The sequence below is a fragment of the Leptonychotes weddellii genome, chromosome 1, assembly GCF_054177405.1.
Source record: "Leptonychotes weddellii isolate Sample4059 chromosome 1, ASM5417740v2, whole genome shotgun sequence".
NCBI lineage: Eukaryota > Metazoa > Chordata > Mammalia > Carnivora > Phocidae > Leptonychotes > Leptonychotes weddellii.
In genome coordinates, this window is record NC_138369.1 from 137,151,103 (window position 1) to 137,162,495 (window position 11,393).

The following is an 11,393-nucleotide window of genomic DNA, read 5'->3' on the forward strand; positions in this document are numbered from 1 at the left end:
AAGTAAATTGGATGTTATCAATCCAAGATTTCAAAGCTTTATTAATCAAAACAGTATGGTACTAGGACAAAAATTGACACAAAGATCAATGGAATGTAATAGAGTCCAGAAATAAACCACACTTTTATGTTCAATTAATCTCCAACAAAAGAGGCAAGGATATGAAATAGGAAAAAGTCTCTTCAACAAGTGGTATTGGGAAAACTGGACAGCTACAAGCAAAAGAATGAAACTGGACCCTTTTCTTACACCATACACAAAAATAAGTTCAAAATTGATTAAAGACCTAAATGTGAGATCTGAAACCATGAAAATCCTAGAAGAAAACATAGGCAGTAATTTCTTTGACATTGGCTGTAGAAACATTTTTCTAGATATGTCTCCTCTGCCAAGGGAAACAAAAGCAAAATTAAACTGTTGGGACTACACCAAAATAAAAAGCTTCTGCACAGCAAAGGAAACCATCAACAAAACAAAAGGCAACCTACTGAGTGGGAGAAGATATTTGCAAATGATATACAATAAGGGGTTAAAATCCAAAATATATAAAGAACTTATACAACGCAACACCCCCCAAATAAAATAATCCAATTAAAAATGGGTGGAGGTCACGAACAGACATTTTTCCAAGGAAGACAAATAGATGGCCAACAGACATGTGAAAAGATACTCACCATCACTAATCATAAGGAGAATGCAAATCAAAACAATGAAATATCACCTCACATCTGTCAGAATGGCTAAAATAGGGAAAAAAAACACAGGAAATTTTAAGTGTTGACAAGGATATGGAGAAAAAGGAACCCTCAGGTACTGTTGGAGAGAATGCAAACTGGTACAATCACTGTGGAAAACAGTATGGAGGTTCCTCAAAAAATTAAAAAAGGAACTACCCAATGATCCAGTAATTGCACAACTGGGTATTTACCCAAAGATTATGAAAACACCAATTCAAAAAAAATACATGCACCCCTAGATTTATTGCATCATTATTTACAATAGTCATGATATGGAAGCAATTCAAGTATTCATCCATAGATGAATGGATAAAGAAGATGTGGCATATACACACAAGGATATTACTCAGCCATAAAAAAGGATGAAAACTTGCCATCTGCAACATGGATTTATCTAGAGGGTATAATGCTAAATGAAATAAGTTAGCCAGAGAAAGACAAATGCCATATATCTCACTCATTTATGGAATTTAAGAAGCAAAACAAATGAACAACAACAACAAAAGACCAAAAAATATACTCAGATGTAGAAAACAAATTGGTGATTGCTTAGGGGAGGTGTGTATGGGGGGATGGGTGACATAGGTAAAGGGGATTAAGAGTACATTTATCATGATGAGCACTGATTAATGTATAGAATTGTTAAATTGTTATATTGTATGCCTGAAATAATATAACACTTAATTATACTTGAATAAAAAATAAGTTTTCAAAGTTGAAATGATCTTGTGGGAGTTATGCCTCCCAATATTAAAAAAAAAGTATATAATATAATCATTTAGAAAGAAATGTAATCAACAGAAACATTTTCTATTATATTTTTGATACAATTCTCAGGTTTTAATTAGTAAATGAAAATACTAATTTTGAAGAGTGTCATTATTCTAGGAGTCTAAGTAAAAAGAGCATTTTAAGGTTTGGATTCTGTGGCACTTTTGAATTCCATTCTGGTTGAGAATTTTGTTATTTTGTACTGAAATATGTTGGGTTTTCATTATTTCTGGAGCACTGATATGTTAGGAATATTAGAAAATGAGTAGTCATTGTGAAGTGAAATCAGATTTATTCTGAACCATAGTCTTTGCATGAGATGAATAAGCTCTCTGAGGACAAATTCTGAATCAACTTTACATTCTTCCAGAGCGAGGCAATTTGTAAGAAGGGTTTTAATAAATATTTGTCAAATGAGTGTGAATAAATGAATTATTGAACCAATGAATGCAATCGCAAATCCTGGCCACCTTTAATAACACTTCCCCAAAGTGCCAGAATTACAAGTTTACAAAGTTCAGAATTAAGTTTAGGATATGAGATTGATTCAGTACTCTAATTGCCTGGTGCAAAGAAAAGTAGCTAATGATGTGGAGGAACATTTTGTTATAACTATAGCCCAGAAAATAGCCATTTCCATCGCAGAGACAAGGTCTGAGATCTTATAAATACCATTTCATTCATTCAGGCATTGTTCTAGGTATTGTGGATATAGTAAATAAAAATCTTTAAAGAGTTTGTGGAGTTTAAATAAAATGTCATGTAGTAAAAAATGGTATGAATAAAAAAAGTGGAATAAGGGAGAGTGTGAAGCATATTTAAAATACACTTTTAAGTTATTACATTTAATTGATATTTATATTTAAAATAAGATACTCAGGGAAAGACAGTTTTATAGATTATATGAATTGAGATCTGAAGAAAGTAAAGAAGCAAGCCATTCAAGATGCCTAGGAAGAGGGCGCCTGGGTGGCTCAGTTGGTTAAGCAACTGCCTTCGGCTCAGGTCATGATCCTGGAGTCCCGGGATCGAGTCCTGCATCGGGCTCCCTGCTCAGCAGGGAGTCTGCTTCTCCCTCTGACCCTCCCCCCTCTCATGCTCTCTCTATCTCATTCTCTCTCTCAAATAAATAAATAAAATCTTTTAAAAAAAAAAAAGATGCCTAGGAAGAGTTTTCTAGGGAGAGAAAATAGTAGGTAGTAGGTAGAATTGCCTTGAGGCAGAAGGTAAAGACTAGCAAAGAGGCAGTGTGCCAGGAAGACAGTAAGTGAAAAAAAATAATAATAGGAAATGAGGTCAGAGAAAGGTAGCAGGTGGTGGATAATGTGGGAGTTTGATAAGGGAAACCACTTTTAAAAAGTGAGTAGTTTTAAACAGTGATGAGACCTGACATATTTTGAATGGATTACTCTGGTTATTGAGTGGAAAATAGTTTCTATGCTAGAGAATATTGTGTAGAAGGAGAAATGCCAGTTGGAATTATTGCAGTAATCCAGATAATAATCCAAATAAGATAATGTCTGGGACCACCTGGTGGTTATAAGGTCAGTTTTGGGATATATTTTGAGAGAGAAGACAAGATCTGTCCATGGGTTCAGTGTAGGTATAAAAGTAAGATATGACTCTAGAATCATTCCATGATTTTTGACATAAGCAACTAGAAGAATGGGAATGTTGAAAAACATTCAACATGATGGGAAAAACTAGGTAAAGATCAGGTTGAGTGTGTCAGGGGTTGAAATGGAGAGTTCTGTTTGGAACATGTTACTTTTGAAATACCTGTTAGACAAAAAATATAGAGATGCCAGTTAGGCAGCTATAGGATTCTGGATAAAGGAAGAGGTGTTGTGTGAATATACATTGGGGTCCACTGGGTAGTATTTAAAGCCTAAAGACTACATGAAGTTACTTGAGGTTTAGGAATAGATAAAAAAGAGAAGTAGTGCAACACTAGGTCCTAGGTTATGTCAAATGATGAAGAAATTAAAATGAACAATTAGATACATGAAACAATTAATACTCAAGTGCAGGGGAAATATTAGAAGGACCCTGTATAGAAATTTCAAGGAAATAGAGTTACAGCCTAATTGGCTGGGTCAGACCTCAAAAGGTAATCCCAATGCCTTCCTTTGGGAGAAAAATTATATCACTGGATGCATTGTCTTTGTTCTTAAAATAAAAAAATTTATATTTTGTTTCTCTAGTGTTAACTGTTTTTGTTATAGTTCTAAGAACTCTTAAGAACTAAAATATCAGCTCTTCTTGAGATATTGAAGCTATATAGAACACTGGATCCAAAATCAGATATGCAGCCTGTTGATCATTGTGAAGTTTGAGGATCACAGCTCCTGATTGTTCAGCATCCTAAGGAACTAAGAGTCTTGATTGCTGGCAGAGTCAAGGAACCCCACACTCCACCACATCTTCTTCATAAGGCAGTATATGACTTCCTTCATATACCCAAAAGGGAGAAACAAGTCTCTCTGACTTTTCTCCTCTCCTCCTACAGGATGGGACACACTATGAAAATCACATCTAGCCCAAAGTATTAATTCTAACTATATGCTGGCTGTACTAAGAAAGAACATGAAAAAAACAGGCTTTCAGAATTGAGTTGAATTCAAGGAGGAGTGCTCAACAACAAGGGTTGTTACCCTGCTGAAATACATTATCATTTTCTAAAAATGTTAAACATTTGAAGAGGTTGTAGGCCTCCATTTTTCTTTGTACAAAACTTTCAAAATCACAAAGTATTTCTAGTCCAGAAATGTTTTAGGTGTAATTTGGATTGAAGGGCAGTGACCATTCTAAATTAATATCTTCCAAGGTCTCATCCAGTACATGGTTTTATTATTTTGTTTCCTTGGGCAGTTTAACCTCATTTACCTTTGCTGTGGCAGAAGCTTTTTTCCCCTTTCATTGTATTTTCCAGATGACTGTGCAACCATTAGAGAGATGCATGGTATAAAGAATAAGAAGGGGAAAAAAAAAAAAAACACAGCAAGGAAAGTCCACAAGGGAATAAACCAAGTTAAACAAATAGATTTTATTTCATGTTATGAAAATCAAACCACTGTCTCTTTATCATAGTTGGTGGGGAGGCTAGGGATTTCTGTGGAAAATTACCCGTCCCCTGATCTTATAAATCTAGATACAATTAGTTATAATTTGTTTATTTGTTTGTTTTTTGTTCTGTTACAATATAAAAGGAAAATAAAATTACAAATGCTAAGGTTCTTAGAACCCAAAGTATGCAAATATTACAGATTTAAACCTTGGAAATATACTCAGAATGTAGAATAACTCACAGTGCATCACTGATAAGATAACAGTGCTGCTTTATGTGATTATGAATCATAAAAGCATGGCTAGTCAAAGAAAGTTCTATATTACAGAGAAAGTATTTCATTACTTGAGACAAATGGAAATGGCTAAACAAGGATTGTCTTCCAGGATTTCAAATTCTCTGAACCCAACTCAAACTTGTGAAATTTAGTTTTAAAGAAACATTTACAAAGTTAGCAGATTGCCACTGTTGCTCACCCTCATTGTATGTGGCTTTGTTAAACATAAGAGCTATTCTAACCCTGTGGTTTTCTCCTTTTCTTTAAAAGATGATTCTTTTTGCCAGAGTCTCTAAGGTTTTCTTCTGCCTCATTACTTATTGCATCCAAGCTTCCCTAAGAACTTACAAATAACAAATATTTACTATGTTTGTTGCACCTCATTCCAATTTCAGTTTTCATTCAGTTTTCTTGGTGTATCATCCTACTCTTCAGTTGTCCAAGCCAACATCTCAGAATTTGCAAAATTTGCCAAGGGATTCTGTGCTTGTCCTACAATTAATCATTGACATTAACTGACATAAGGAAATAGGCATTATCTTCTCTATGTACACATAGCATAGTCAGAGGGTATTCTAGGCATACAGTGGAGCTGTTTAAAGTATAAGTTATAGATTAGCTTTCTAGATCCATCTATCCACTCTTGCATGGATAGATGGGTCCACTCTTTCCACTCTATCCACTCTTTCTAGATACATCTATCCACTCTTGCATAAGTCCTGAACTACTAAATTTGAAGCAGCAGAGTCTCTTGGAAACACAGAAGAGTCATCACAGAGAGGCTATTTGTGCAACATCATGGATAGTAAAGATCTAATACCTAAAAAGTTTCATAGTCTCTTTTACCTTCCCTGTTTTCCATCTATCTTCTTCCTTTATTTCCTTTCTCTTTCTTTCTATGATATCTTTATATATCTAGGTATAATGTATCTATCCTGTGTAGAGTGTATTAGGTAAGTAAGTCTGGGAACCCAACAAATGTGGCATTATCTTTGATACAGGATCTACAGAGGTAAGGCAATTGAATCCCTGGTGATTGTCCCATAGAGCCCTGTGTGTTTGAGTGTGTGTGTGTGTGTGTGTGTGTGTGTGTGTGTATGAGAGAGAGAGAGAGAAAAGAGAGGAAAGCAAGAGAAGAGATGAAAGCAAAAGGAGAGGAGAGCGAGAGTTGAGAGTACTTCAGCTTTTCTTCAGCCTTTTTACTTCATGTGAGGCCTCAGGGACTTCAGTATCAAAGGTATTTCACATAACTTTGAGGTGTAGGCCTCCCTAGAAGTCATCAAGAGACTTCATTTTACAGATAAAGAATTCAGGGCCTGGACAGTTCAGGGGACACTACCCATTAATAGCCGAGCTTGCATCTTATACGCACACTCTCCGATCTTTCAATCAATCACAATCCTTTCCCTCCACCCTAACTTAAATCTAAAATGTTCTTCCTCTATTAAGAGAAACATAAATCAAATATGAATGACTATAAAGTGCAGAAATATTAAAAGGGAGGAAAGATGAAGGGCAAGTACAAGTACAATTTAAAAGTTACCAAGGTTTCCTTATTTTTTTTTATCTTTAACATTTTTAACTCTTTTATGAAGAAAAGCAAGATAAAAAGCACATTTGGTATGGTTAATGAGTTGAACCTATTTATCAACAGTTATAGGATATACTGTCTATCACAGTAGAATATTTTCAAAACATGTTGAAAGTCCTTTAAAAACTGGTTGAGAAAGTCACCTAATATGCAAAGATTAATGCAATAATACCTATAATTTCATGACTACCATCAGTGTGTAGGCCTTAGGATAACCACAGGAGGATGTGATGGTTTTTCCTCAGTACTGAATAAATGGTGTTTACATTAAGTTGTATAAGTTTTTGATCTTAACAGCTGTCACCATTTTTTCATCCACATGTGTCACTTTATAGCCAAGGTTAAAATGCCTTGTGAGGCGACCAACATGTAGCCAATCTTAGGGTCATGACAGTGGAATTGCTGTTTTTTATAAAATAATGAGAAGCTTCCTCCCTAGTTCCCAAACTATATTAACATGGGAACCTCTAAGGGGTCATGTCCAAGTGTGCCTGTGATTCCTTATGGGCCTGTGGAGCAAGTTCTTTCACATAGAATCAAGCAGACATACAGTCTCAATACTCCCAGATTACCAGGAGGTACTTGAGGCACACGTGGGCCCATCCCCCTGTACATAAAAGAAAATAAACTTTGATGAAGGTAGTTGTAGAAAAAAGACCTCTAGACAAGGTGCCTTAGTTTCCTTTACTAAGGACACTTGCAGGCTTTCCTTCCACCAATTTTGAAGTTTTAAATTTAAAACTTTCCTATTTTTCACAAATTAGTTAACACAACAATCTGTCATTATTTATAATCTCACAGTCTTGGCCTTGTACAGTATTTGATGGATAGGAAAGCCTATTATGTCAGAAATGAATACATTTTAGTTTATAATTTTGTTGAGACTTATAAACTAATTTTTTAAATTTTATTTTAATTCCAGTATAGTTAACATATCGTGTTAAATTAGTTTCAGGTGTACAATATAGTGATCCAATAATTATCTATATTACTCAGTGCTTATGATAAGTGTACTCTTAATCCCTTTCACCTATTTCACCCATCCCCCACCCACCTCCCTTCTGGTAACCATCTGTTCTCTACAGTTAAGAGAACTGTAACTCTACTGTTATTTGGTCTTTTTTTGTTGTTGTTCGTTTATTTTGTTTCTTAAATTCTACATATGGGTGAAATCATATGGTATTTATCTTTCTCTATTTGACCTATTTCACTTAGCATTATACTCTAGACCTATCCATGCTGATGCAAATGGAAAGATTTCACTTTTTTATGGCTGAATGATATTCCACTGTGTGTGTGTGTTTGTGTGTGTGTGTGTATACCACGTCGTCTTTATCTATTCATCTATCGATGGACACTTGTCTGCTTCCATAATTTGGCTGTTGTAAATAATGCTGCAATAAACATAGGGGTGCATTATAACCTTTCAAATTAGTGTTTTCGTATTCTTTGGATAAATACCCAGTTAGTGCAATTACTGAATCATATGGTAATTCTATTTTTAATTTTCTGAGGAACCTCCATACTGTTTTCCACAGTGGCTGTACCAGTTTGCATTCCCACCAACAGTGCATGAAGTTTCCTTTTTCTCCACATCCTTGCCAACACTTGTTGTTTACTATAAATTAATTTTATCATTAATTCCCAAAGAGTTAAACTCAGCAAAAAGTTCAAATATCTATAGGAAATAGTATTCGTTATTGCTTTCCTTGCCAAGTTTTTTAAAGTTAGTGAACAATTTCATGACCATAGGTCACTTAAAGGGCTTTCTTTCAGAGGAGCTGTAAAACCAAATACCATAACACATTTCTTTATGTAAAATAAGTGTGTCTGAACTAAATTGTTTTTCATTGTGCTAAAAAGTAGAGGATTCATTTTCTTGGTTCATTTTTTAAACAAAAATTAGATAATGTGTGACATTGTTATTAAAATCTCAACCACTCTTATTTGCTTTAGATGGGAAGGAAAACCACAGCCCATGGGCCAAATCCAGTGCACCACCTGTTTTTGTAAATAAAGTTTACTTGGAATACAGCTAGGCTCATCCATTTATATATTGTACATGGCTAATTGTGCACTGCCACAGCAGAGTGGCATAGTTGGGATGGAGATCTTACGTCCTGCAAAGTCAAAAATATTTACTTTCTGAACTTCTATTAAAAAAAAAGTTTTCCCAGCATAGCCTCAAGCTGTGATCCGATGGGAAGATAGCTTCTATAAATCCCCTAGTAGTTTCTGGTTACATATCCCGGTAAAAAAAATGTGATTCTTGAGATTTCAAAAACCAAGAGATCTGAAGTCCTAACCAAATTTTGAAAGGCCATGATATATGTGGAGAAGTATTCTCTCTTGAATCCAACATTATTATACAGAGTCAGAGTGCCCATCTTTAAAAAAAGATTTAATGTGAATTTTATCTTCATTTCCGTGAGGATATGTCATTTATTTGTAGTTGCTTTTTCCACCACGCTTTCTGTTCCTACCATAGTACTTATACAAGTTATCTATGGTCTACGTGAGAGACAGAACATGTTTATAAGATGAAAGAAGGAGTGCCTGGGTGGCTCAGTTGGTTAAGCGACTGCCTTCGGCTCAGGTCATGATCCTGGAGTCCTGGGATCGAGTCCCGCATCGGGCTCCCTGCTCGGCAGGGAGTCTGCTTCTCCCTCTGACCCTCCCCTGTCTCATGCTCTCTCTCTCTATCTCATTCTCTCTCTCAAATAAATAAATAAAATCTTATAAGATGAAAGACATTTTTTCTTGATTAATTTTTAATGCATCTGTTTCTTTGCTTACCCTGAAAACTATCCCTACTTTTAATCCATAGCAGCACACTTTAATAGGGCATCATTCGAGATTTCATTGTTATTACTATGTGTTATCTTCTACTTTACTCTTCAATTCACAGTCACTTTCTTTTTCCATGTCACACATGGTCTTCCCCAATACAGTGATGTTTATTCTTTGCATAGTTAATTCCATTTGAGTAGAAGAGATAAAACATAGCAGTCCTGGTCTGTGAGCGAATTGTCTTGCAGTTCTCCTGGACTTCATAAAAAAAAAATTCTCTTAATTGGTCTCTAGAGCTTTGACTTTTATTAACTATTTTAAACAAGCCTTTTCTATAGAAAGGAGACCCAGAAACAAAGTACAATATTGGTCATTTCACTAATATTAATCATTGTAAATATCAAGCCAGTTCCAACTGGACCTGTCATTGGATAATCAGACACTAGTGATAAGCTAAGGGATGATGTAGGTAAATAGGGAACAGTCACCATAGTTAAAGAAATCTTGCTGAATCTGAGACATGGTAAAAGAGGTATCAAAATCTATAGCAGCTATTACGGAGACACACTTACAAATGTCCCAAATAGAGGATTATAAGCTTCTTGAGGGAATGAAGCTAATGTATCAATCCCTTCTGATTCTCTTAGTAATAAACTAAGTTCACTTACTAAAAATGCAGTAAATGCTAAGAGTTGACTGATGGAAATCCTGTAGGACACTACGTCTTTCTCAGTAGCTGAACAAAAAAAATTAAAAGTCTTATTTCAAGTCCTTTGTAAATATTGTTGAACACTCATTCTTTTTTCCAGTGCTAAGAGTACCTTGCCTGTTTAATTTTAAGAAAAAGTAAATGGTCAGTGATTTTTCTAATCTCTAATGATGAAAACTTAGAGAAATTGAGCAATCTTAAATTCACCTTCTTATAGAAAAGTATACCTTTTTAGGTAAAAGTCATTATGGAGCAAGAAACATAACAAAAGATGAGAATATGAAATATATTTAAAATCACAATAAATGTCTACTAAAGAGTAGAAAGATAAAGTTCCATCTGGCCACCGGTCTAACCTGTTACATTGCACTGTCACATGAGTCATATAATGTATATTTCATGGACATTCAAAGTTAGATCATTAGAGCAACATGAGAAATAGATGGCATGTTTGTCTACAACAGTTTTAGTCACCCTATAGAAAGATTCATTTTCACATAGCTCTTACTACAATAGAGAAATGAACACAGATTTTCATTTTCTGGAGAGTCACCCACTCAATTCAATTCCAACTTTCAATTAAATTCTTAATAACTATCAGGTGGCAAACACCATATCTTAGGCACAATTGGAGATTACAAAAATCTATTCATTCATTCAATAAATGTCTTTAAGTATCCCTCATTTGTAATTTTCCAGGGTCAAATACGAGAAATGAAAGTCACAACTTTCCAGTAACTTGTAAACCAAGTTGAAGAAATAAAACAAATGCACTAAAAAATGTGGTACGAGGCAACATGTGACAAACATTATTCAAATAATATAATCAGAAAAAATTAAAAAAAACACTGAAAGAAGTCATTTCTAGCTGTAGGGACAAGAGATAGTCCTGAAGGAGATGGCACTGTGTTTTAAAGAAAGTGTAAAAAACTGAAAGAAAGTCATTTCTAGCTGTAGGGACAAGAGACAGTCCTGAAGGAGATGGCACTGTGTTTTAAAGAAAGTGTAAAAATTTAACGGATATAGATGTGAGGAAAGAAACTGGCGTTCCAGGCGAAGGGAATGGCATAAGCAAGGGCATGAACTTAGGAAATGTGAATGTGTATTAATGGAATCAAGTGTACTAAGAGAATGTGGCAAAGGTGAAAGTATATTAATAGGTCAGTCTGTATCTTGGGAAAGGGTACAGGTGAGGTAAGAAATAAAAAAGAAAAATGTAAGGTAGGGTCAGATTACGGAGGACCTTGAATGGCAGGTGTAGGTGTTTGATCTTCCAGAGGCAATGGAAGCATTTTAAACAAGGGATTTAGCTTCATATATTAATCTGGCAACACTTGTTAGGAGAGAAAGTAAGGGGGAAAGAGATGCCATCCAGGGGCTGGCTGCTATGTTAACAGAGTAGTGAAGAACAGAGCTTATAATATAAAGCCAACACAGTGAATAGACTGTAA